Genomic DNA, 6413 nt, shown 5'->3' on the forward strand with positions numbered 1-6413 from the left:
AAAAAATTCACCAGTGGCCCTAATCCTCCTCCGTAAATACTGGATCAATGTCAAAGGACAATATTTCCTTAATAGTTTTTATTGTATCCAATACTCAATGAGCTGTTGCAGAAACAAGCCTTATAAGCAATAAAGAAAAAGCTGTCAGATAAATGTAGTTCAGTAAACATTACAACACCCTCTGAGGTGTAGTGGAGTACATGTATGAAGGAGCAGCAGGGTGATTCTAGAATCAGACCATTAAGGGGGCTGAGCCCCTGATTAGAACAGCTTTAGGTCGCGTGTCCCCATTTTAAGTTGTACAAAAATGGAGGTATATACGCTTCTGAGCTGAAAATGTCCCCGGATTTTGTCTGAGAAATCTGGTCACCTTATTTTAAACTGAAAAATAAAAAAGTAGCCTACTTTCCAAATCCTTCAGTCATTGGGTATGCTATATGCTAACCATTATTGTACCAGGGCATCGTTCACCAATGTTCGCATCTACCTTAATTACCACACCCAGGTGCAAGCTGGGTCTGGCTAACGTGCTAACGTGCTAACATGCTAACATGTAGATCGTCCAGCAGAGCAGAGCCTCATTCAGCTCCAAATGTTTGAACACTTTGGAGACCACCGTGCCATAGCGAGGCCGAGTGGACTGCTAATGTTATTCTCTGGGAATGAACGAGCAGAGAAGTCAAACCTGAGCAACTGACGAGGAAATTCGGTGTTCAAACCATGGCTGTATACAGAACTGGTGAGTAGCCTACAGTTTCCACGCTAGTACCGTAGCGAGAACGTGGTGTGTTTGTGTGGGTGTTGTGTGTGGTGTGTGTGTGTGTGTGTGTGTGTGTGTGTGTGTGTGTGTGTGTGGTGTGTGTGTGTGTGTGTGTGTGTTACAGCTGCTATCTCTTTTTGGTGAGGGTATCTGTTGATAGGTGTCATGCTATTTCATTAAGGTGTCTTAATATTGCTTGTTGTACCCTCTGTGATGTCTGTGTAGACTTTTAATTTATTGCGGGATTTAGTTTAATTGTCTAAGTTTGTCTCTTTTCTGGTTCTAATTCTAATGAGGATGAGGTTATATATTTTTATGATTGAAACCAGTTTGATGTCCAGCGGCAAAGTGCCCTCTATGGAATAGAACTTATTGTTGTTTGGACCTAGGGGCTCTGTTGTGGATGTTGTTCCCCTATTGTATAGCCTCGGCTACTTTACAGGCTACTTGACATTTAATGCAATTTAGCATGTAGCCAAAAAGTGTTTTTTAACAGTATCATGTCATTATGTGTAACATTTGAAGTAGGCTATATGTCTTTTAAACCAATAGTACAATGTTTGTAGTCTTCTTTCCATCCCTGCACTACTACACTTTCTGTACATTGATACAGAGACGGCACTAATGAACATTCAATTACAGTATATACAAACAACAAGAAACACACACACACACACACACACCAGGCACTGCCGTCTTAGCAGGATAGAGTAAACAAGCTTTTGCAGAGGAGTAAAGGCCATTACAATGAATTATATAGGCCTACTGATTGATATTACTGCAGATTAATGAAAGAAGTTGCATATCTAAGTGTCACTTCTGACATTTCCATATGTCAAAAGAATGATTTACAGTGTTTCTGCAAAATAAGCACTGAGAGAGTCTTTTCCAGATTTAATGGGAGTTGTATAAGTCCTCAGTGTGACTGCAGGGCTTTTAAATGTGATCCTGTTTCTAAAATGACACAAGATCAGATAATACAGCACCAACATGCTTTCATAAATCAAAATCCAATGATTAAAATCATCAATATGACAGCCCACAACGGCACAAATCACACTTGCAGAGTGTTTCAAATATGAATTGTGCGGTGTGTGTGTGTGGGATCATTACATTAGATGGCATGCATTACACATGATGGATGGGGTTGAGCAATACTTAAGGTAAATCCAATCAACAGGTAACAGCAGAGCACAGGAGCAGTCTGTTTAATAAGGTAGCTTACATTACATTCTGAAATAACAGTTCTGAGAGAGAGAGAGAGAGAGAGAGAAATGTAAAATGTTTTTTTTTAAAAGCCATGTTGTATTTTGGGGGTATGCTTCACTGCAGATTTTGACGCCATGGGTTTGTTTAGGCTGCAATTCAAAGCCTTCTTTGGGATTTTGAGTGACTTCTATGTATCTGAAGTGTAAATAAACACCACAGCACTGTGAAGGAAGGTCTGTCAAAGCATGTTGTTTGAGTTTAGGTAAGGAAAAGCCTTTAAAAAAAATTGGTCAATTTATTCACCAATTAATAATAATAATTATTATTTTTTGATTATGAAGCAGGTTGAGGTGCTATATAAATACTTTACTGTAGTGTAGTTCCGTTTTTCAGACGCGGTGCCTTTAAATGAGCTGTCAAGACTTCTGTCTGGTTGGGATGCCACAACTATACTACAGTATGTATGGGTAGAAAGTGCCGCTACAGTGCCATTACAGTTGGTCCCCAGCTGCAATGACTGTGCAGAGACACTGAGAGTGCATATGCGGAAAACCCGGAAACGCTGACCAATGAGAGCCGACTGGGCTTTTTCGAGAGGGGGGGCTTAAAGAGACGAGCGCTAAAATGGAGCGTTTAGACAGAGAGGATGTTTAGACACGGTATGAGGGAAAAATTTGTTTTTTGAACACTAAAACTTGTAAATCGTCTAGTATAACCCAAATACAAGTATGATGAGAACCAGATAAGAAGTACTAAAAGTTGTTATAGATGTAATTAGCATGTTAGCAGACAGCTAACAGCGGGTACTCCATGCATTCATGAAGAACGTGTAGAAAAAGTTCTGTAAGTGGATTTTGAGTTGGGATTGTTTTGTCAAAGTGGCATTCCTTTATTTCTTTTATGACTATATGACACTGCTAAATGTTATGTGAAATATGCTTAAAATAGATCTGATCTAATATAATTTTAGCACTCCGGTACGTGAAGGGAATGTTCCCATCATGCAGTGTGTTCCTCAGAGGACTCCTTTTTATGAATTAACGAGAGCATGAAAGCGAGAATAACATTGCAGTGTCCGTTTCATTGCAACACGATGAATTGCTTGTTAAAGCTAATTCTCATTCAACAGCTATTGATTTGGTCTGAGTAAAACTGCAATTACATCCTATTACTTCCACGGTGAGGGACTGTGGGGTGGCAGACTTGTCTCTGCTCACCTCTTCTCATGCTGCCACTGACAAGCTATGGTGATGAGCTACAGTACATATCATGAAGGCTATCTGGCTTGATTTCGAGTTGTACACGTGCACTGTAAAATACTGCAATAAAAACCTGCCGTGATAAGGGAAATCAATCAATCAATCAATCAAACTTTACTTCTAAAGCACATTTAAAAACAACCAGGTTGACCAAAGTGCTGTACATTGGCATTAAACAATAAATAGACAACACCAGTCAAATACAACATACAGTTCTCATGCTGGACTAAAAGCCAGGGAATAAAAATGTGTTTTTAGTCGCGATTTAAAAACCGGAAGGCTGGGGGCCAGTCTGACATGTAGAGGCAGCTCAGTCCAAAGTCTCGGGGCTGCGGCTGAGAAAGCCCGATCCCCTCTACTCTTGAGCCGTGTTTTAGGGACAACAAGAAGAGACTGATTTGCAGACCTTAATGACCTTGACGGAGCATGTGGCTTCAACAGATCCGTGATATAGACTGGAGCTAGTCCATGAAGGGCTTTAAAAACAAACAATAAAATCTTAAAATCAATCCTAAAATTAACTGGGAGCCAGTGAAGCGAGGCAAATAAAATCAGGCTGTCCAAACAAACCTTCAAATTAGTTCAGACTTCTAGTTTTTAGTACAGAAGCAGTTTTCATTTCCTCTCATTGTTTTGTAATTTGTCTCAGAAGTGGGTTGATTCACTACAAGAACACACGGAGAGGCAGACAGCAGGCCAAAAAATACTTTTTTGTGATTCTGGTTCTTCATCGTCGAGGCCAACTGGGCTGCAGTCCAGCTCAGCGGGAGCTGTCTGCCCCGCTGTCGCTCGTGACTCGCCGTATCTGCCCAGGTAAATTACACAGAGATGGACTGCTGAGAGAGAGAGAGAGAGAGAGAGAGAGAGAGAGAGAGAGAGAGAGAGCTTTGGCTCCAGTGAGTGGATCCCTGAGCACAGGTCTTTTTTTGTCCCACTTGGAATCAGATTTGAAAAAAAAACACTGTTCTGCTCCAAATCTCAAAAGGCTAACTCTTCTTTGAACCCTTTTTTGCAAAAAAACTATATTAAAGAAGATGGAGCAGTTGTCTTTGTTCAATCCAGCTAGCAAGCACTGTCATATGTCATCAACTTAAACAGAGACATGTTGCTCACCTTATTGGTTCAGAGATTGGAAGTCCTCGCATACCTACCCGGCTTGCTGCTCTTTCTCTTCTTTCCATAACTAAGTGATATCTTTCATTGAGGATTGGATTTTTGAGTATCCACTACAGCACATGCTGTTAAACATGGCGGTAGGTTGTTGTGTGGACTATTTCTTGGCTGGCTGCAGAGCTTTTGTAGTGCTGGTCGGTCATCTGAAAATAAAGGACATCTCTTTTTTTTCTTCTTATACAGTACATAGTTAAGTGGTATTCTTTCTGAAAGAATTTATCATTAATTATCAACAGAATTATTTGCTGGATTTTGTTTGACAATAGTCCCTAAATGTATGTAGAAATGGGATTCAAATGGAAAATATTTTTGTAAGAGGACCCAGACCTGTTTCGTGGTTCCTCCCCCCCCCCCCAACTAAAGTTACACCCTTGGTTCCATGGCACCATAGACTCGACCAGAAAGGGGGATTTCCCACGCCTCCCCTCCCCCCCGGCAAATTGCACCCTGCTCATATCCTCTTTTGTGCACCCCGTCTTTGCGTTCTTCTCAGTTGACACAGGCTCCACATGTTGCTGGACAGCTTGGAGAGAAACCTGCCTGATGGGCTGGGGGGGGGGGGAACAGCTGGGATGAGAGTCTGATGGGTGATTGACTGTGGCACTTTATTACCCAAAGGGGCGTGTTCAGCTTAATTTAGTGTGCTCAATCAATGTAAATCTGTCCAGCCAGGGAATTTATGTCCAACATGATGAAACGCTTTGCTTTACTGTGCGGCATTAATTTGACGGGGCTGCAATGCAGTCAATGACACCATTTTCACTTGTTGCCAAGAATAATAAGTGAGACATAAGTCAAAAAAACACACTGTCATTTGTCCAGTCCTTCTGTGTCTATTTTTAGAACTCTGAGTGACTCGTGTCTCCTAACATTACAGTATTTTTGTTTTTGTTTTTTTGCCCACTCCCATTTGTTGAATTCATGTCTAACTTTGTGTCAGTTCATCACACCCACCACAGTGCTGTGCCAGTGTACTCCCCTCTTTAGAAAAAGCCGCCTGACCAAAATGCTTAAGCTGAGAACCAGTTGCTAGGAGACACCTCCTCCCTGCCCAGCGGATGTCTGGGTAGCCCATTGCAAAAGTGTGTGTGTTGGAGAGAGAGCGTGGAAAAAGAGAGTTTGATTCTGAAAATGAGTAACAGTAAAATGTTCTTGGCTAATTTACAATTACTATTTATTCCGTACCACTTATTGTATTAATATCTTATTGCCAAATTGCAGTTTTATAAACGGATAAAGCGCAGGAGTTAGTGTTGGTTGTGTGACTCATTCAGCTTCAAACACTACCCTACATTAGGAAAAAAAGTAAAATGAAATAAAATTTCGAAATGGTTAGATGTTTTTGTCTGGAACTTTGATCTCTGCTCAGCTGACGTCATTGCCTTGTTGGATATCATTCATCCGGGCGCCCGCTCTACCAACTGAGCTATCCTGGCTCTCGTACTGTACAGTCCACTACATTTCACACGGAAACATTGTACTTTTTACTCCGCTACAGTTATTCGATTAAATTTAGTTTGTTTACATAATGACGTTATTAATAATATAATAATTATTATTGATTAACTACCCAGCAGAGTATATAAAGTAATTCCAATTAGCCCCACATTTACCAACTGCAACATTAAAGTCATACATGCATTGATCTAGCAGTAATTATAATCCAATAATATAATTTAAGTTATTCTGAAATGGGCCACAGTTTTTGGGCATTTTCTGCTTTTATTTTGATAGGACAGCCGAAGACATGAAAGGGGAGAGAGGGCGGAATGACATGCAGCAAAGAAACGAACCCGGGCCCTCAGCGTCGAGGAGTAAACCTCTATATCCTGTATCTGGATGCCCGTACTTTTTAAGTGTGTTTTGATGCTAGTATTTTTACTTATGTAACATTTTGAATGCATGACTTTTACTACTTATAGTATTCTGTATATGCTGCTTTTACTTCAGTAAACTCCCAGGTGTGTGTGTGTGTGTGTGTGTGTGTGTGTGTGTGTGTGTGTGTGTGTGTG

The sequence above is a fragment of the Etheostoma spectabile genome, chromosome 23 (assembly GCF_008692095.1).
Source record: "Etheostoma spectabile isolate EspeVRDwgs_2016 chromosome 23, UIUC_Espe_1.0, whole genome shotgun sequence".
Classification (NCBI taxonomy): Eukaryota; Metazoa; Chordata; class Actinopteri; order Perciformes; family Percidae; genus Etheostoma; species Etheostoma spectabile.